This window comes from Capricornis sumatraensis, chromosome 1, assembly GCF_032405125.1.
Source record: "Capricornis sumatraensis isolate serow.1 chromosome 1, serow.2, whole genome shotgun sequence".
In the NCBI taxonomy this organism is placed as follows: Eukaryota; Metazoa; Chordata; class Mammalia; order Artiodactyla; family Bovidae; genus Capricornis; species Capricornis sumatraensis.
In genome coordinates, this window is record NC_091069.1 from 168,124,416 (window position 1) to 168,146,922 (window position 22,507).

Genomic DNA, 22,507 nt, shown 5'->3' on the forward strand with positions numbered 1-22,507 from the left:
TGTGTATCAAATAGTTACACAGCTCCTAATATTTGCTCACTATAGTTCCATGAATTTCTCTGGTAAGGAAACAATGAACTCATACAAATTTAGACAGTCTCTCACTCATGGCAAGGTATGTTCACATCAGTTTATCTTGCCCCCCAAGTTCCATGAGGACAATGTGGGACCGTCCCAGGCAGGTGCTGCGCAGTCAGGTCTATGCCAAAGCCTGGAAACACTAAGTGTAAGAAACAAAGTGAAGTCACTCAGTTGTGTCCGACTCTTTGTGACCCCATGGACAGTAGCCTACCAGACTCCTCTGTTCATGGGATTTCCCAGGCAATAGTCCTGGAGTGGGTTGCCATTTCCTTCTCTAGCGGATCTTCCCGACCCAGGGATGGAACCCAGGTTTCCTGCATTGTAGACAGATGCTTTACCGTTTGAGCCACCAGAGAAGTCCAGTCTTAGAGATGGCTGCTGGCAAACCAGCTCATCCTTCCCTTTGGAGACAGAGTAGTTTTGGAGGGGTTTGTTTGCTACCATGGGAAGTAAGGGCAAACCTTCTCTATGTAGAGATGGGTGGGAGACTTTACTATTTTTGAAGGTCTAGCTGGATCTCTATCTTTAGAAAGACAGTGACACTAGCTTTTGAAGTAAGGCAATGGCACCTCACTCCAGTACTCTTGCCTGGAAAATCCCATGGATGGAGGAGCCTGGTAGGCTGCAGTCCATGGGGTCGCTAGGAGTCGAACACAACTGAGTGACTTCACTTTCCCTTTTCACTTTCATGCATTGGAGAAGAAAATGGCAACCCACTCCAGTGTTCTTGCCTGGAGAATCCCAGGGACAGGGGAGCCTGGTGGGCTGCCGACTCTGGGGTCACACAGAGTTGGACACGACTGAAGTGACGTGGCAGCAAATAATCTTCCAGTGTCTCAGAAGATCTGCAGACATACCAGAATAATGGAGAATTCTCTCAGTGCTTTAGCTTAGTGGAATGCACTTCAGAGGCAGAGTTCTGGGTTCAGATCCTAACTTCAATTTTCATTTTCGGAGATTTGGCACATTTCCACATACTCTTTCAATGCTAAAACCCCTCACCAGCAAATACATGAACTGTTTCATTGCCATATCAACTCTCTGAATGCAATAACAGAGAACTTAGGCAAAACCTAGCACATATTAAGTGCTCATTAAATTTGATTACCTTCTCTTCCACTATCTCCCAAATTCATTGAGCTTCTGAAATGACTATCAGCTATACACTCTGTATTGCTTTAGGTAACAGAGGGTGAATTACCAGGAACATCTCTTTTAAGTGAAAAATAATTAACATGTGCAAGATGTTTGTCCCAGAAAATAGACAATTATTCATTAGCTTCCTGGGGTTGGGCAAACCATCTGACTTATTTGGGTGTCAATTTCTTCATTATAACATATGGAAATTGTTCTAAATGATCTCTAATTGCTCTTTTAAATTCTAGGTTCTATTTTCTCAGTTCTGTTTTACATATTTCTATCAGGTACAGGGCAATGATTTTAATTTAACTTACTTTGTGTATTTTTCTTGAACTGTGAATTGACTGTTTCAAAACACTGAAGTTAAAATTTTTTTTCTTCTGCCAACAACATAGTACATTCTCACAACCAAACAAATGTTTTTTTTTCTACCACACTTGTTTACAAAGCAGTGATAAATATACATGTTAGGAATGTCTTCCCTCCTTCCCATATGATTTCCTTAATATGTACATATTTATTGCAAAATTGAAGATGTTTTACAGAAGAATCAATCTTCAAAGATTCACATGAATGGAAAAACAAAGTGGGGAGTATAATGAAAAGTGACACAATTCAAATAACTGATATTTGGCATAGGATTTGTTTATGTATTTGCTTTTGTACACAGGTTCCTTTGTGTCCTAGGATTGTATTTTAAACAAAAAGTGGAGGCACACTGAAAGCTTGTCTAAGAAATAGGATGGTTTTGCTGCCCAACACAATCTTCCTATGGGGCTTCCTTGGTGGCTCAGAGGCAAAGAAACTACCTGCCAGAGATGTGGCTTCGATCCCTGGGTTGGGAAGATTCCCCTGGAAAGGGAAATGGCAACCCACTCCAATATTTTTGCCTGGGAAATTCCATGGCTAGGGTAGCCTCGGTGACTATGGTCTATGGGGTCACAAAGAGACAGACACGACTCAGTGACTAAACAACACCACCATAGACTTCTTATGGCAGTCTTTCTTGAACAAAGACCATACATCTCACCATGATTGCTCTGACAAATTCCACCTCCTAATATCCCCTTAGAACTATGGTATTGCTTTTATGTACAGATTTATGATTTATTTATCATACATTTGCATGCAATTTTTAACTTATCTTGTAGCTAGCACTAAATTGAATACTATACAAGGACTGATTGACAGAAAAGAGATAAAAGGTAAAGCAAGACTCAAGGCAGATTTGTTAGAGAAAGAGAATAAAGAAGTTAAATTGGAATTAAAGGGGGATGTACTACTTCTGATCTAAGGATCTACCAGGGGTCAGGAGGCATCTGCAAGTCAGATTGTCAGGGCAGGAGACTCAGAATAGGGTGAAAGTAGAAAGTCCTTAGAACTGGGGAACATACAAACATGTCAACAATAACCCTGTATGTGAGACAGCAAAAAAGACACAGATGTATAGAACAGTCTTTTGCATTCTGTGGGAGAGGGAGAGGGTGGGATGATTTGGGAGAATGGCATTGAAACAGGTATAATATCATATAAGAAATGAATCACCAGTCTAAGTTCGATGCAGGATACAGGATGCTTGGGGCTGGTGCACTGCGATGACCCAGAGGGATGGTATGGGGAGGGAGGTGGGAGGGGGATTCAGGATTGAGAACACGTGTACACCCATGGCGGATTCATGTTGATGTATGGCAAAACCAATACAATATTGTAAAGCAAAAAAAAAAAGAAAAAAAAGAAACAGAAAATGATCTGGGCTATAAACGAATTATGCTCAAGGACTGAGCAAACTGTTTAGGTAGTTCAGTAAAACATAATTCAAGAAACCCTTCTGATATACTATTATATGCAAAATACTCTCCCAGCTGCATCTGTCACAGTCTTAGATCAGAGAGCTGGGAGAGCCAGGTTCCTGGTTCAATTCAGCAGAATTTCTAGCTTTATAGTGAATTTCAATGTCATGTACTTAGTCAGACCTGTGAACTGGAAAAAACCCACACAACCTAAAAATTGTATGTCTTGTTTTATTCAGGGAACTTACTCTGGGATACAGCGGACAGCTCTGAGAACTATTCCAAACAGGTAAGGAAGAAGCTAGGTTATCTAGGAGGTTTACTGATAAAACAAGGCAAAACCAATACAGTATTGTAAAGTAAAACAAAAACAAAAACAAAAAACAAGAACAAAAACATGTAGTTGAACATCAAAAGGTTACTGCTAATCACAAAAAATAGACATCTCAAGTTAATGACCTTCAGGCCTTCCTAAGTATGGGAAGATCCAAGAGTCTGGGCTCATTGAAATTATTCCTGTGATATGCATCCTAACTATCTAGGGCTATTATCCTGTTTTCCCTCCATCCTGAATTCCCCTCAGGCAATTATAGTGGCTGATGGCTTGATGGCAGCATTTATTGTTTACCAGAATAGCAGGCAACATTCTCTGTCCACAAACTATACACTCTGTACTTTTCTACCTGTGTGATCATATGGCATTATTCATAGAAAACAATTTTCTAGCCATGAACACTAGTTTGAAAATGAGTTAAGGACAAGTGAGATTTTGACAGAAAGAATGTTTAAATTCTTGATACACATACAAATATTTTAATCAAGATTTTATGAACAGTATTGACTTTTTGTAGAGATAGTATTTTCTGAACAAAACTCCAATTACCAGTTTCATTCTTTGATCAATATTCTATATAATGCCTTTACATTTTTTACATTTTTTTTTCATGCTCACTTTGCTAAAACTGTCTTTATTGTTACCAATGATTTTTCTGTGTAAACTGTACAATGATTAATTGAAAGATCAAGGTCTTTTGTTCATATTGAAATACATGAATTAGTGTCAGCATTTTGCATGTAGGGCTTTTGTGTTTGTATGCATGTGCTTATTAGTTCCATCAAATCTACTTTTCAGTCATTTTTTGCAGATCTAAATTTTGTCAAGAATATTTTATTTTTCTATTAATTTTTAGTCAATAAAAATGTTATTATGTGCAGTTTCAGCCATTCTCAGCTATATTTTGTTCCATTTGTTTCTCATATGTCTAATCTTCTTGGGTCAATTTTTGCATTTCTCAGTGTTCCCATGAGATATTATCCCTGAGTCAGTTTTCACCTATCACAAACTTTCAACTATCACAGTGCAATTTTAGTTTATATTATTTCTATAAGTCTAATTTTTCTTACATAAGCTGTGCTTCTTAAATTCACAAACAAGTGTTCCTTATATAACAAACAAAGGATTTAGGTACACTGTAGAATTTACTTATCTTCAGGATCAAGGCAATGACATCAACACCTCCCAGCTGAGAACACAGACAATAAACTGGATTAGAACAATCATTTTTAAAATGATCTAATATAGCCCCAGCCTAGAAACAAAGGATACATATATTTTTGAGGATAAAAATAATTCTTCGTCCCTGGTCTAGCCCCAGAAATTCTGGTCTTTTGCAGGGTAAGGTAATCAGCAGTTTTTAATTCATCTGCAGTTTCTTTTCATAGCTGGTCAGAGAAGAACTGAATACATTTTCAAAAACTAATCTAGACTATCTCTCCCTTGGCATCAAAATTCAGGGAGATTCATACTATAGTATCATACCAGAATCCCTAAATAAAGATGGAGACTGAAGAGATACAAGCTAGGGAATAAAACACAATTCTAATTAGTGATGACAATTTGAACATAGATTTATTAATACACCTGCTTCTTTCCAAAACCTCAGTAAACTGACAAAATGAATAAAAGACATAAAGGACAAAAAGAAGAGGCAACTAGTTTAGTACAACTTTGGAAAAAGGTAAAGCAAAACAGCTGGTGGTAGTTGATGTAAACTGTGCCGAGAAAGTCCAACCTAAGGGACACCAAACCTGCCTTGTAGAAATAACCCCTTCCTTCAGGAAATTAGGTTTTTGTAGTGTCCGGAACCACTGGAAGTGATGTAAAAGCAGAACTGAAACAGGAGGGTGTTTTTGAAATTCTGTTGAGTAAATAGCTAGATCTTCCAGTTTTCATCCTGATTATGTTTAGGAAGTATCGGATCCTCCCTTATGCTCTCCTCCCCACTTCCTCTAAAAAGAGTGGTTTATTCTCTGGAAAGGCTAAAACAGAGGGTCTACCTTGGGGGACACTACACTGGTGTAAGTCCCTCCTGCATTTCTGTGAGATGTGAGTAGGTGTGTGTACTCTTTTTAAACAGTTTCATGAAGATACCCGGCATGGACAGATGGACAGCTGCAGGTATGATCAAGTTTGCTTACACAGACACGCTGGCACAAAAGCACAGTCTGACAACAGTGAGAACATAGAACCACACATCCTGCCACATCCATCCTTCTTTCTGAAAGATGCCATTTATTTTAGATATAAATCGACAGCCAACCCACATAGACCTCCTGTTGCTGCGATACTAACACTGTAAATTATTTACTGCATCTTAGGGAATTTATCATAGAAATTAAGCTGGAGAAAAAAATGCATACAGAAAAAAATATACTGCTATGTTAGGAAGCTACTGTTATATTTTCAACCTTCATTCTCAAACCCATTACATTTCTGACCTTTATTCTCAAACCCACTCTGCAACAGGTTAAGAGCTATACCACGAGGCACGAAAGGAGATACTGAATCCACTTCTAACTTCTAGAGTTTTTCATCTGCTCAGCTCCAAGATTACAGAATGTAGCTCATTAATACACCTCAGGACATAACTGAAAATCTGAAAGTGTTGGGAATCTACCACCTTCTAGAAATCTGCTGAGCCAGCCATAATTTGCTCACACCAATCTTTCCTGGATTCATTACAGCATGTACAATGTAACCTAATGGGCTTACTTTTGTCCCCAGACACTCCCATTTATTGTTACAAACTGATGCAATACCTTCAGGTCAATATCTGCAACAGTCCATTCTGATTTTGCATCTAGATAGAGCGTCCCATCTTTCCTTTCCTCTCTTTTTCTTTAAGAAGCTCTATAAATTACTGGCATTAGCAGTAACAGAAATTCTCAATAGCAAAGGTAGAATCTGGTCGCAACAAGAAGTGGATTTAATCTTTGTGTCTGAATGCTGTGATTATGAAACCCGATCTCCCTGTGTTCCAACACTAGCACTAATCCTTGGTATGTTCAATCTTCCAACATGATTTTCTCAAGGGTCTTGCATGGTTGTTGGTCTCCTCTGTTAACTGGTTTCTGCATGTGTAGTGTAGATGTAATACAGCCAACACTTGATCAACACTCATGTCCTGAAAGTGAGTGTTGACCTGCTGGTGAAGAGGACAGACCACGTGTGGCCTCATGAGACGTGTGCTTGGGGTCATGTTTAGATCCCAGATCGACCACTTATCAGGTAAATCTCAAATAAGTTGCATAACTTCCTGAGATTTCAGTTTCTTCAAGTGGAGAAATGAAAAAGGGCAACATTCATCTCACGGAGTTAGTGAAGAGTAAATGGAGATTACACGGAAATCATGTGGAGAAAATGGAGATTTTACACGTACAGTTCCTAAAGAAACTGGTCCAGAGACACACAGTAGGTGCTCAAGATTTAACATGTACTTCCACCAGAAAATAGCTTTCCTGTTAGGTCCATTTATGTTGAGCTATTATAGGAGAATAACTATGGCTAGCAGGAAGATTTCAAATAATGATTTAAAAAACTGTCAAGTTCTTTCTCTTTCAAATTAGGGGGAAAAAGAAAGAATGAATCCAAAGACTCATCCTTCTCATTTCTATCTCCTTGGACAGAGAGCTCTGGCTCCCTTGGGAGAACGGCTCCCACTGGCTACATTGCAGTATGAACCATTGTGTCTTTCCAGTTAGAATAGACAGAAGTATCCCTCTTAAATGTGGTCTCCCATCAGAAGCTGTGCCAAGCCAGTGGCATCTCCCTGGCAAGAAGATGTCTCACAGCTCTGTTTTCATCATTCAGTGTCAGGTCAATGTCAAGTTCATTTTAAGAATCAACCTTTGGAGACTCTTCTGGGTGTCACTTGCCATTTCCACTAAAGCCTGCCTTTGTAAAGCATTTTTTAAAACACTTTTCTTATGAGAATTCTTTCCATGTTTCCCTAGAGATATGGCACCTTTGAAGCTGACCCAAAACAGAGTCAGAGACTCAATAGGATACAGAACTTCTACTCATTCACTGCTCCCTTCTTGGGTTTTGACAAAAGAAACAGAGAATGAGGACATGAGAGAGATGAAAGGATGTCCCATTAGGGGTCAGGAATTGATTTTTTGCTGTTGTTTCCTGGAAATCCACTATAAAATGTGAGAGTAACAAGTTAACCAACAACATTTCAGACTAAGATACTGCCCTCAGAACTATACCATTGAAGGCAGCAGTGGTAAATTCAGCATAGTATTGCCTAAAGCCATTAAAGGGGAGCATGCTTTTACATATAAACAAATATAAGGATTCAACATTTTGCTGAAAAAAAAATATATAGAAATCAACTATTGGGGGGAAATAAGAGGAAGTCTAACAAATATTTCTAGGTTAAATCAGCTAATTGCAGAGCAATCCATCACTGACTGGGTCATTTGTGGGTGGTGCTTAATAGATAACACAAGAAAACACTCAGACATGGACTTGCAGAGGATACTCAAGACTGAACATGTCAAAACTGTGAGAGAGAGGACATTCATTCACTAGGATTCAATTTAATGGCAAAAGTAACAACCAGATAGGGTTTCCTACACTTGTTATTCTTGTGAAAGCAGGGTCCAAATTAAATTTTGGGAACATAAAACTTACTCACCTGGGTGAAGGGCTCCTTAAGAAAATTAATTCAATAGTTGGAATATGATATTACCAGCATCCCTCCTTGGGGCTAGGAGGGGCTTACAAAAATGAGAAGCTTATGGATCATTAGTCTGATAATACATCTACCTCTGGTTAAGAGTTATTTTGAATAACACTTGAATGCTTTCTCTGGGTACCTTCCCTATAAATATCTTGCTAAATTGGGGGCTGACAAAGAAAAAAATTGTCAAGACTTGACTAGTAGGTGTGCACTGGAAAGTGTGATATGGGAGAAAAGAAGTAATTTTTAGTAATAAAAATAACAATAAAAAGTAAATCAGAGAAATGAAGAAATGCAAAGAACAATCACAAGAATCATGCTATTGTATTCCCTTCTAATCTTTCTCAAAGGTGTGTGGCAGGTAGGGAAGTGGGGGGAAGAATTAATCCAAATCATTCAAATTATATTCATAGCACAGTCACTAGTCACTATATCAGATGTTGCCTTACTATTATAGAACCCTGGGTGATTGACTTTCCCTTAACTCTCTCTCCTTCTGTATTATTTACATCTGTTTTTATTTATTTTTTATGACCTTTGAAGCATTTCAATTTATAATCAAGCTCAATGTTGAAGTTTCTGGTTTTAACATAGAAATAATACAGCTTTAGCATTTTGGACATCAAATCACTGTAGCTTGAAGATTTAGATTGGTTTAGAATTTAAACGAATTTAGATTTAGATTCGTTGTTGTTGTTCAGTCCTAAGTCATGTCCATCTCTTTGCAACCCCATGGACTGTAGCACACCAGGCTCCTCTTCTCCACTATCTCCTGGAGTTTGCTCAAATTCATGTCCATTGAGTTGGGGATGCCATCCAACTGTCTCACCCTCTGCTGCCCCCTTCTCCTTCTGCCCTCAATCTTTCCCAGCATCAGGGTATTTTCCAATGAGTCGGCTCTTCATATCAGGTGGCCAAAGTATTGGAGCTTCAGCTTCAGCAAAATCCTTCCAATGAATATTCAGGGTTGATTTCCTTTAGGATTGACTGGTTTTATCTCCTTGCTGTCCAAGAGACTCTCAAGAGTCTTCTCTAGTACCACAATTTGAAAGCATCACTCTGGATATGTATGCTGAATCTTGGCAGAAATTAACTCTCTGATATGGAATAGCTACAGAAGCAGAGTTTTTCATAAGATGCAGAGAATCACTGACTAGATGATTGGCTAACTTCTGGAATGGGGATCTGATCTGTAATTCCCATCCCTGTCATTTTTCATCTCTCATGTAGTAGGAGCAGGGAGGGGGACTGCCTTTTATATTTAAAAAAATAGTTTTAATGTATCCAAACAAACACTCCAGAAACAGTAAAAGCTTTTTTGGGTGACTGCCATACTGCCATTCTCCACATAATACGTTTCAGAGATAATATTCAGTCTTTTTTTTTTTTTTTTTGCATTTCTATAGCAAGGGAAAAAAAAGGCTACATATTATCTCTGTACAGTACATAAATCCTATTGACCTCTTCCCTCCCCCAATTTATTTTTGAAAGTCCAAGTATCTCAGAGAGCAACTACTTTTTAGATGCAGAATGGTGTGGCCAAGAAAGTATGCATTATAGGTAAGGAACTTTGGATTTTTGTCTTAATATCCTACTGCTGGGCTTCTGCTTTCTCATTAGAGAAAAAAGAAAGAATTAATTGGGGGATAACTGCTTTACAATATTGCGCTAGTTTCTGCCATACATCAACATGAATCAGCCACAAGTATACATATGTCCCCTCTCTCTTGAATCTCCCTTCCATATCCTACCCCATCCCACCCTTCTAGATTGTCACAGATCACTGAGCTGAACTTCCTACAGCACACAGCAAACTCCCATTGACTATATATTATTGTTAAGCAACACTGGACAATCCTTCTAGATTTAACATCCTAAGATTCTTTGATAGGTTTATATTGTTGCTCTTTTCTTCATGATTCTGAAGGGTTATCTTGGCAACTGTTAGATTATATTGCTTCTTTTTGTGCAGTATCACAACTTCTGAATTCAGCATCTCTCATTCAGCTCAGCTGATGGTGTACTTTCAGGGCAGCAGAGTCCATCCATATCCTATATTCTCTCTGGAACCAGGCCAATGAACCATTTCCACAGGAGTTCTTTTTGCTCCCCAAAGGTTCTAAGCATTTTTGATAAGGATTATAGACATGAGTTAAAGTGGGCGCCCACTACGTGTCAGGAACCACTGCAGGCACTAGGGATAGAATGATGAACAACACAGGTAAGTTTTCTCCTCTCATAATTGCTTAGAGTCTAGTGGGGAATACAGACATGGATCAACTCATAAAAATAAATGTGAAAATGCAACAGTGACAAGTGCCACTATAGACAAATACATTCTCTTTGAAAAATCTATAATATTATTTGATCTGTTGAGGGAGGTCCAAGAGCTTTCCCGAGAAATTAATGATTAACCCAAGATCTAAAGGATGTCAGAGTAAAGAACAAAAAAGCAAAGGAAAAGAATCTAGGTAGAGGTTATGTCACATGAAAATGCCCTGTGATAGCAGGAAGTAACATGGATACATGAGGTTGATGAAGACTGTGGTTATAAAGTAAAAGAAGATCCTGGAGGAGATGAGATTGGAGGTGTTGGTAGAAGCCAACTACCTTTTTGACCCAATAAGAAATTTCATCTCTATCCTAAGAGCAAAGGAAATCAGGAATGAGACTGCATGATTAGATTTACTTACCAATCCCCTTCCACTTGACAATGAAAGAGTTGAGGCACACTTCTCCAGAGTTAGACAGTGTGGAGAAGAAAATAGTCACATAAGGGCTCTATTACAAGAGAAGACTCTTGAGAGTCCTTTGGTCAGCAAGGAGATCAAACCAATCAATCCTAAAGGAAACCAACTCCGAATATTCACTGGAAGGACTGACACTGAAGATGAAGCGCCAATACTTTGGCCACCTGATGCCAAGAGCCAACTCACTGGAAAAGAGTTTGATGCTGGGGAAGATTGAGGGCAGGAGGAGAAGGGGGTGGCAGAAGATGAAATAGTTAGATAGCATCACCGACTCAATGGACATGAATTTGAGCAAACTCCAGGAGACAGTGGAGACAGGAGCCTGGCGTGCTGCAGTCCATGGGGTTGCAAAGAGTTGGACATGACTTACTGACTGAAAAACAATAGCTCTACTGTTATTCTAGATTCTTCTCTGGGCTGATAAAATTTTCTTGTATGTCTCATTTCTGTACAGTTTATCATGGGTGTAGACAGGACAGCATCAGATGGACAATCAGAAATTCTAGTTCTCTGGTTTATTCTTGTATTATGTATGCTACTGAAATGGATTTTGACATCTGAAGGACAGTCGTAGTGCCCACAGGATTCCCAGCAAGCAGACTCACAGCTCTGCCAGGTGAGAGAAACACAGGTGTCTGTTCCCCCGGCACATCCTTTGATGAGACTGCAAGTAGCTTGCTAATACACCCAACAGAGAATACTGGAAATTTCTGAGTTATTCTTAGAATCCATCCTTGGCCCTTGTGATGTTTCTATATTTTCTTCCAATTCTCAATTAAATGTACAATATCATCTTTATTCCTAGAAACTATATAAACCCCATCAGTCAGTTCAGTCGCTCAGTTGTGTCTGACTCTTTGCAGCTGCATGGACTGCAGCACACCAGGCCTCCCTGTCCATCACTAACTCCTGGTGTTTACTCAAACTGATGTCCATTGAGTCAGTGACACCATCCAACCATCTCATCCTCTGTCATCCCCTTCTCCTCCTGCCTTCAATCTTTCCCAGCATCAGAATCAATTCCAATGAGTCAGTTCTTTGCATCAAGTGCCCAAAGTATTGGAGTTTCAACTTCAGCATCAGTCCTTCCAATGAATATTCAGGACTGATTTCCTTTAGGATGGACTGGTTGGGTCTCCTTTCTGCCCAAGGGACTCTCAAGAGTCTTCTCCAAAACAACAGTTCAGAAGCATCAATTCTTCAGCACTCTGCTTTCTTTATTTTATTTCACTTTACAATACTGTATTGCTTTTGCCATATATCAACATGAATCCACCACGGGTGTATACATGTTCCCAATCCTGAACCCCCCTCTCACCTCCCTCCCCATACCATCTCTCTGGGTTATCCCAGTAAACCAGCCCCAAGCATCCTGTATCCTGCATTGAACCTAGACTGGTGATTCATTTCTTATATGACATTAAACATGTTTCAATGCCATTCTGCCATATCATCCCACCCTCTCCCTCTCCCACAGAGTCCAAAAGACTGTTCTACACATCTGTGTGTCTTCTGCTGTCTCACATACAGGGTTATCATTACCTTCTTTCTAAATTCCATATATATGTGTTAGTATACTGTATTGGTGTTTTTCTTTCTGGTTTACTTACAGATGGCTAACAGACACATGAAAAGATGCTCAACATCACTCATTATCAGAGAAATGCAAATCAAAACTACAATGAGGTACCAATTCACACCAGTCAGAATGGCTGCGATCCAAAAGTCTACAAGCAATAAATGCTAGAGAGGGTGTGGAGAAAAGGGAACCCTCTTACACTGTTGGTGGGAATGCAAACTAGTACAGCCACTATGGAGAAGAGTGTGGAGATTCCTTAAAAAACTGGAAATAGAACTGCCATATGACCCAGCAATCCCACCGCTGGGCATACACACCGAGGAAACCAGAATTGAAAGAGACACATGTACCCCAATGTTCATCGCAGCACTGTTTATAATAGCCAGGACATGGACGCAACCTAGATGTCCATCAGCAGATGAATGGATAAGAAATCAGTGGTACATATACACAATGGAGTATTACTCAGCCATTAAAAAGAATACATTTGAATCAATTCTAATGAGGTGAATGAAACTGGAGCTGCTTTCTTTATTACTATAAAGTATAACTCTCACATCCATACATGACTATTGGAAAAACCATAGCCTTGACTAGATGGACCTTTGTTGGCAAAGTAATGTCTCTGCTTTTTAATATGCTGTCTAGGTTGGTCATAACTTTTCTTCCAAAGAGCATGCATCTTTTAATTTCATGGCTGCAATCACCATGTGCAGTGATTTTGGAGCCCCCCAAAATAAAGTTTGTCACTGTTTCCAGTGTCTCCCCATCTATTTGCCAGGAAGTGATGGGACCAGATGCCATGATGTGTTTTCCTGAATGCCTAGTTTTAAGCCAACTTTTTCACTCTCCTCTTTCACTTTTATTAAGAGGCTCTCTTGAGCCCCATTAGAGATTCCAATTCATGCTAACTGGCATCTCACAAGCATGCAGTCATCATTAAAAAATGATGCCTCACCACATTAAGCACCAAGAAGCCCATTACCCTCTAGCTTAGAATTTCCATTGTTCTTAAGTAGTGTTAGGGCATCATCTTCAGTAGTCCTGCCCCTACTTCCCTCCAACCCTACCACTGTGGTGATTCTAGATCAGTGACAGGAGGAGTGGCTGGATGGGACACAGCTCAAAACCTATCTCTTCAGCCTTCTCAGTCTCTGTGTCCTAAAGCCACACCAACAAAACATTTCCGCAGGTGACATTCAACATCATAGTGATTCAGATAATATAAGTGGCCAGATTTTGAACCAGCTCTGGCTCTGGTTAGCAGACAAAATAGAGGGTTAAGACACATCAGACTCCTAATGAACATCCAAAAGTAATCTCATTCCCCTTGTTCCATGACTAAGGTCACTTACTGACCTGGCAAGGTTGGGAATGCTAGACTTGATATTAAGGAACAGGCACAGAGCAAGAGATAAGATTGAAAACGATGCGGTCGGGGGAGCAGATAGACCGTTATAAAGAGGCATGGTCTAGTCAGTGACTAGAGTTTAAGTTAGTCCTTTGTTCCTTTGCGTGCCCCACAAAATCAGAGTACCTTCCACCCTAAATAGAATTGCTCTGTAACAAAATAAATGGGTAATAGAAAAGAACATCAGTTTATCTGAATAGCTTCAGAAGGCTGTAGTTGATTGTAACCTTCATTAAAACATACCACCAATGACAACAAACATAGAGAAAAAGCATGAGGAGTATCCTTTTTTCTCCTCTTTTGGAAGAAAGAGATTAGAATACAAGGGAGCATATGAGTACAAATGGAAATGTTTTGCCTACTAGAGCTTTGCACGTTTTTTCTGCTGTTCCTCCAAATAAGGTTAAATGGATTTTATTTGTTTACAGATGGCCTCAATAGTACATCCATCACCTTTTTCTCTTATTATTCTTTCCTCTCTTTGCAATTTTTATTAAAATGAGAATAGAATGGTTAGTGGCTGTGATCATTAGCTTGCAGAAGCTGGCTTATGAAACAGATTGTTAGTGCCATAAACACAGGGCGAGGAACTCTATCACCCAGTCCCTGATGTAGCATGTCAATTCTCACGGAATGGCTTAGCCTAAATAGTGTTTGCTGTTATTCATAAATATATAATGACAGTGATCCTTAAGTAAACTTCACCCAAATCACTCAATCCTGCACTAGTAATGACTGTACACCAGTAAAACGCAGTGAGAAGCAGCTGTTCTAGGCTGTTTGTAATATTAGCTATTATTCAAATACTGTTGTCATTCACCCTCCACAGCTAAAAGGCGAGCCTCCAGAATTTGGAAGAATTAATTCTCTGCTGTGTACTTTCAAAATGTCCAAGGTTAAATGAGAAGAGAAGAGAAAACAATGTCACTAGGAAAATGGAATGAGTACTGAAAAGCAAAACATGTTAGATGAATAATGTAGTTTTCTCTAAGAATTTATACAGGTTATAAAGAAAATTAAGAAAGGATTATGTTAAAAAGATATTCTATTTAGTTACACCATGGAATTGAAAATGAATAAGTGGAAATGCATATTTTATCTCTGGGTAAAATTCTAGTAATAATGATATTGTTGGGTAATGAGGACAGCATTTTCCTCCGACTGATCTATAAAATCAGCAGTCTCAACCAATGTACCAAGGTGATCTCAAGTAGTTTATGGAAAACAAAAGCACAGAGAAGAGTCAGAATAATCAAAAGATAATGTGAAATGGAATCTAGAACTACTCAATATTAAAACCTGTTGTTGTCGTGCTCAGATGCTCATTTGTGTCTGACTCTTTGTGACCCCAAGAACTGTAGCCTGCCAGGCTCCTCTGTCCGTGGAATTTTTATGGCCAGAATGCTACAGTGGATTGCCATTTCCTCCTCCAGGTAATCTTCCTGACCCAGGGATCAAACCCATGTCTATTAACCTGAATTGGCAGGTGGATTCTTTTCCACTAGTGCCACCTGGGAATCCCAAATATTAAAATATATTGAGCTACAACATTTGAAATAGCTTACACTGGCCCAGATTATCAGAAGAACCATGGAAAAGTGAAATCATATATAGAGATGAATACTCAAAGAAATTTAGTGTATGATAAAGGTGAATGAAAAGTAAATTATGTAGCAAATATTGTTAAGACTACTGACTAGTGGCTAAAAACAAAAACAAAAACAAAACAAAACAAAAGTTGGATCACTTTCTTATATCTTAGATGAAAATCAATCCCAAATAGATCAAAGAATTAATAAGTAAATAGGAAGAGAAAAGAACAAAGTTACTTAAGGACAAAAGGAAAGCTTTTTTTTTTTTTTCTTAAATATCTGCGGTAGAGAATTAAAACCAAAAAAAACCATAAAATACTCATAAATTTATATAAAATTTAAAACTTCTACCACCCTCAAAACAACCACAAATCAAGTCAAAAGAAATGATAACTAAGAAAACTATGGAGCTCATATGATAGTCTAAGATTAAAGCAGTTTTAATATTAAAGCAATTTTACACATAAAATTTTAAAACTAAGCATGTGACAGGAAAAGGAGAAAATGACACAAGCAAACAGTTCACAGAAACACAAAACACCAATGCTCAATTCACATAAGAAAATGTTCAAACTTGCTTGTAATTAAAGAGATTTAACTTAAATGTTTGACTATATTTTACACATCAAAGTAATAACAATTTTAAACTCTGATGTTACCTAATGTTGAACCAGTCCATTCTGAAGATCAGCCCTGGGATTTCTTTGGAAGGAATGATGCTAAAGCTGAAACTCCAGTACTTTGGCCACCTCACGCGAAGAGTTGACTCACTGGAAAAGACTCTGATGCTGGGAGGGATTGGCGGCAGGAGGAGAAGGGGACGACAGAGGATGAGATGGCTGGATGACATCACTGATTCGATGGACGTGAGTCTGAGTGAACTCCGGGAGTTGGTGATGAACAGGGAGGCCTGACGTGCTGCAGCTCATGGGGTTGCAAAGAGTCGGACACGACTGAGCAACTGAACTGAACTGAACTGAATTGAATGTTGAACGGATATATTGAAACACTAGATATATCTTGGTGGAGGCTTAAATTGTTGTGTTTTGTGCAGCCTTTGGCAATGTCTATTACAATATAAAGTCCACCTATATTTTTACCCAACAGTTGGACTTCTAGAAATTCATCCTGCTGACACACTCACCAATTTTGCAAAATAGATGTATAATGAGGTTCATTGTAACATTCTTTGTAATAGCAAAACAAAACAAAATAGAACAACCATATGATAAAATAAAAACCCTAGAAACAATTTAAAACCATCAAAAGAAACTAAATTACTATGCAGTGATTAAAATTAATGAAGTAAATCTATTTATAACATATGCTAACATTCTAACTGCAGTGTTGTGTGAGGAAAAAAAAATTGTACAACAGTGTATATAGTTCAACTCCATTTCTGCTTTCTTCTCTGAAAACTATAAATTATATGTAAGCTTCTAGAGTTAAACAAAAGCTAAACAATACTTCTTTTAACTCACATAACATCCCTGATAAGAAATGTCTGGAAGCCTCCAGTTGCCTCCGACTGAAAATCTGAACTTTAAGGCCAACCAGTAATTCCTGCTCCCATCTATCCAAATCTAATTTATTCAGCCACAAGGACATCCAACTGAAGTCTCTTAACTCTTCAAGCATTTGCCTTCTTTAATGTTCCCAGGAACAAATGAGACCACAATATAAGCAAGGACATTGAATGAATTATTCATATCAGAGAACATATGAGGGTTACAGATCTAAAGAAGTCATATTGGGTTGACCAAAAAGTTATTTTGGATTTTTGCATAACAGCCTATGGAAAAATCTGAACACACTTTTTGGCCAATTCAGTATAGTGGCAAAGATGTCTGAATAGCAGTCTATTATCAACTACAGTCTTAAGTACCCAGCTACATAAGTAAATAATAAGATCTACCAATAAAATCAACACAAATCCTGCTGAATCAATGTAACAGTTAATTCTCAAAAAACCAACCTGTTCAAAGGTGGACAACTGTAAGGCAGTGCCTCTTTCAAGCAATGTATGCTGGCATAACTTTCTCCAATTTTTCAAGAACAACAAAATTTTGTTTGAACCTAAAGGAACCCTGCACAAGCCCTAGGGAAGCCAGTTCATCCTCTATGCCTTCAGTCAACCAAAATGAGGAAGCAGGATAGAAGGGATCTGAACTGTCCTCTGCAGGATGTTATCTTCTCTGTGCTAGAACTATGCCATTTTCCTATCTGATTTTTCCAGGCAGTAGAAATGTGGCATAAACTTGTAAGTCCTAGATACACAGGTTCTGAAATCTGCTGACTTACAGACTGCTAATTTGGACAAGTCATTTAAATCCTTGAACTTCAATCATTTCATTGGTAAACTATGAAACCTATGTCCCAGATTAAAAAAAAAAGAATAAATGATTTTTTAAAAATGTAAAATGCTTGAGTGCTCATGCTCAGTTGGTTCAGTCATGTCTGTCCTTTTGTGACCCCATGGACTGTAACCCACCAGGATCCTCTGTCCATGGAATTCTCCAGGCAAGGATACTGGAGTGGGTTGCCATTTCCTCCTCCAGGGGATCCTCCCAACCCAGGGCCTGAACCCACATATCCTTTGTCTCCTGCATTACAGGTGGATTCTTTATCCACTGATCATCAGGGAAGGGTGCCTAGCACATACTGAATGCTTGGAAAATGTTATTTTTATATTTTCTTTCCAATCACCTGTTTGAAAAAAAATGTCATCTAATGCAGGGTTTGACTGATGTCTTTCTTTTATTCTTACACCTACCACTTACAGAAACGGTGAAACGTGGCAATGGGCATGACCTTTGACTCGATGTCTCTTTCTTTGTGCTGTTATACACCTGCTGGTCTTATGTACCTCCCACAACATTGTAAGCAAGTATAGTGCACAGGCTGTACACAGTCTCTTGATTTCCTCTTACTGGTATGAACATGCACACACACAGCAAATTCCCAATGAATGTGGTTGACTTGGCGCTCTGACAGCTAGAGGGATGCAGCACTTCTAAGTTACAATATTTACTGCCTGCGTCATACAACTGAGTAACTAGTTAACCAGCCATCCAAGGAAGAGAATCACAGGTTGATCAGGACTTATGACAACAGTTCCTGTGGGTCGATTTCAGAATTCAGTGTCTCACTCTTTTAGCTCTCACACGTGTCTCACACGTTTAGCTCTTTCTCTAGGAAGGACACTGTGGCTGCTTGTCACATCAGTATACGCGCTGTTGTACAAATGGATGCGGTAAGTAAGGAAGACGCTGCTGACTTCCTCAAGCTCAGTAAGTATCACACATGGAGTGTTGTTTTTCCTAAGAAATGCAGAACATAACAGTCGTAGAATGCTTGCAGGATAAGTCAGGGTCTCATTAGTTGGACCTGTACAGAGCCAATAGGGAAACAAAGGAAAAATCACTGAACTAGGTCCACATTTAATTACACTTATACTCAGTTAATCACAGCTAATAAAATAGGCAATGTACCAATTTCCCTTATGGTAGAAGTTCAAGCTGATTTTTTAAGGAACTGTGACTCCTCCTAACTGGCCAGGTCAAGGAAGTAACTGGAACTGCAGAACTGGTATTTGAAGCCAGTTATGCTTATCCGGGACTGTTTTTTTCTGTTTTGCTTTACCCCTTGTTGGCTCCTGAGTGTCTAAAAAGGAAGGGATTCAAGGTCATCTGATTAGAAGAGAAGGATGAAAATTTGCCTCACAGCTGTCTGAACAGAGCAAGCATCCTTCTTATACACTTGTGATGATGTGTCTGGGGGTGTTCTGACAGAGACCACTTAGCCATGCTGTAACACCAAGTCATATCCCCATGCTGGAGGATGAGGGATGGATACAGACTTTCATAGGAAAAGCTCAGAAAAGGTTGTTCTGAACCACCAAAGTAGCAGCAGATAATCCTTGCACTGCTAAGCTTTCTCATCGATAAAGGAGTTGGACAAAACCTATTCTGGTATCTCGCAATTCACTTACTACTAAAATGTCATTGAAGTCTAAAAAACAAGAAAGATTCTGGAAATTCTATTTCCAGCAAGAACAAAAAAATCTATGGCAAAGCTTCTGTTGAGGAGTGAGTAGGCAGGAGAACACAGAGGAGAAGAGCCTCATTTAGCAAGCATAAAATCGGGGGTTCCACAGGATGCCATCACTTGCCCTCGGGCAAGCCCCTTGACCTCACTAAGCCTCAGTTCCATCACCGTAAAATGGGGTGATGGTAACTACCTCCCAGGTTGCTGGATCTGGTAGGCTGTAAGTACTCAGTGTTAGTTGTTATCATTAGTAAGGGGGCAACAGAATACACACAAAGGCAACTGAAGAAGGATGAAATTCATATTCTATGGGCCAGAAAATCTCTCTGAATCAGTACCATATTTACATAATACATTTTCTCCTCAAGTATAACCAGTTGCCTGTTCATATTGCACTTCTAATAGTAAGATGCTCATTTAACATTTAGTAATTAGAAGCAAGGTTATTGCAGTAACATTGCTCTAGAAGGACCCTTCTCTCCTGGATTTCTAAAATAAATAAATAAATAAATAAAGAAACAAATGAGTAACTATGTGACTGATTAAAAACTCTTATCGCCTCACACAACAGACACCAGTTTGATTTCTCCCTTTAAGTGTAGTGAGGTCACACTCCTGGGTTTGTGACATAGCAGCAGTTGCCATGGAGATGATAGCTTTATCAGCAACTCCACTTGCAATGACTTGACAGAAAGGTTACCAAGAAGCAGATGGGCTGTGAAGGAGACAGAACCCCTTGTCTAAACACAAATAGCATTGATAATTAATTAGTTGAAGCAGTGGGGGAAATTATGAAAATGTGTGAAAGGTACAAGGATTTTTATTTATTACAGATTTGATTGTTCTATTCCTCTTTTGCCAGAGGAAAATCACATCTCTTCCACCCTGGGAAATGTTGCATGGAACACTGAATTAATGTTGCACTAACTGGTTTGAGTACTCAGGGGTTCACTTTCCAGACCCATTGACTTTTTGGTTAAAGTCGCAAAGTTAGTTATCTTAAGTGATTGTATTTTCTAAGGTCCAAAAAGAGAGACTGTAGAACATCACAAAACAAACCTCAGATTACTGGGATGATTAAAGGATCACAGTGTCAATTTATTTCAACTTCTAAAGGCTCAATTTGAACACACAAATCCTCTATTCGAATATGTATCCTTTGATGATAAAAGCCCTTGTATTAATTTTCTAGGGCTGGCATAAAATATCACAGATCCCGAGTGACTCAAACAACAGAAAGTTGCTTTTTCACAGTTCTGGAGGATAGAACAGTTAGATCAAGGGCTGGTTTCTTGCCGAAAGTAACACAAAATTGTAAAACAACTATACACTAATAAAAATTAAATAAATAACCAAAATAAAAGGTCTGGTTTCTTTGAGACCTCTCCCCCTGGTTCACAGTTGGCCACCCTCTCGCTGGACGCTTACATGGTCTTTCCTCTGTGGACACATCCCTGATGTGTTCTTCTGTGTCCAAATTTCCTTGACTTATAAGATCATCCATCAGATTAGGTGAGGGCCCACCTTAGTGGCCTCCTTTTTAAACTTGCCTCTTTAAAGGGCTATACCCATACATAGTCACATTCTGAGGAACAGCTCTTCTAATGTGGCAGCCTGGGCCCCTTCACTACGTCATCTGAAGCAGCTTCTATCTCTGCCTTCTTGGTTTAAGGCACTAAGGGGGAGATGATGTATTATTACATGTCTGGTGGGAATTTAAATTACATAAATAACTGTATCTTTGAGAAAAGGGTAGCAATCCATTCTTTCCTCAGTCAGTAGATGATAAGAACTTTGGGAAGTGAGAAGAACTTTGAGACGGTTTAAAATGAATGACCTAGTGATTGAACGATTGATGTCCACTCTCTGAGGTTTCCAGAGAAAATGGCTAATTTCCCAAGCCCGAAAACAAAAAACAAACAAAAAATGAAATAAACAACAAATTTTTAAGATGAAGCTAAAAACACTCCATAATTGAAAAGATATGTTCCCTGTGAGCCAGCTGTCACATCTTTAACCTTTCTATCTGTTGGTACATATTACAAATAGGAGGATAAAGCCCCAAACTACATCTAGCCTGTTAGCTGGTAATTTGATTTCCATGAATTTGGGAGCTGGTGAGGCACGCTTGCCTCCCTGTTTGTTTCAGCATTGAGGCTGGCAATTAACCCTCTTCCCTTAAGTAACCAAAGGTGTTTGCTGGGAACTCAAAGTCACCTCAGACGGGGCATTATGCTAATGACCTGTTTGAGCAAGACTCAAATTGAAGTAGGAATGGTGGCAGAAAGATGTGGCCTTTCTCTATATAAATATCTTTATGAGCATAATTAATTGAATAGACTGTGAAAACAAACTTGTTGAGAGATTACTGAAATGATTTTCAAGTTTTCTTGATGTGAGATGCAAAGAGATATGGAAAAACAGAAACTTAGAAAAAGATATCAATAAACAACATGGAGAATATCACAAAGCTTATTTCATTAAAAAGTAAAGTATTTGCATCTTCTTTGCAATGTAAGCCAAATTTGATGTCTCAGGGGAGGCCTGGAATATTTCCACAGAGGCCCCTCCCTCAGTTCCTCTCGCAGCTGTCATTCAATTGATAATGTTTCTATTATGTATTTAGGCCACTGAAATGCATTATATTTCTGGGGCTGAAATCAAATGGGACATGTGGGTCTCAGAGAATATAGTATGCTGTGCTCTGTCAGGTTCCTGCTGGTGGTCCTCACTGTGATGCCTTACTTCTTCCTCTTGATTATTCAGGATGGGAGGATAGGCAGGAGAGACAGAGTTAGCAAGAATCTTTGCCATCTGGACTGATTTCTCCAACTTACATCCAAACAACATTCTTGAAATTTCTTTATGCCACAGTCTTATGTCAGCATTCTAGCATGACAAAAGAGTTTTTGAAGGGCTACAGAGCAGACACCTTGAGGTCATTCTTCTCCTTCAAAAAAATGAGAAGTAGAGAGCCAGAGATCACTCCCTTCCTTGTTATTTCCACAGGAAAAATAAGAAGCCTACTCCTCTTCTATTTCCTTGATACCTGTGATCATTAACAAAGCACCAAAAGAATCCGTTGTCCAT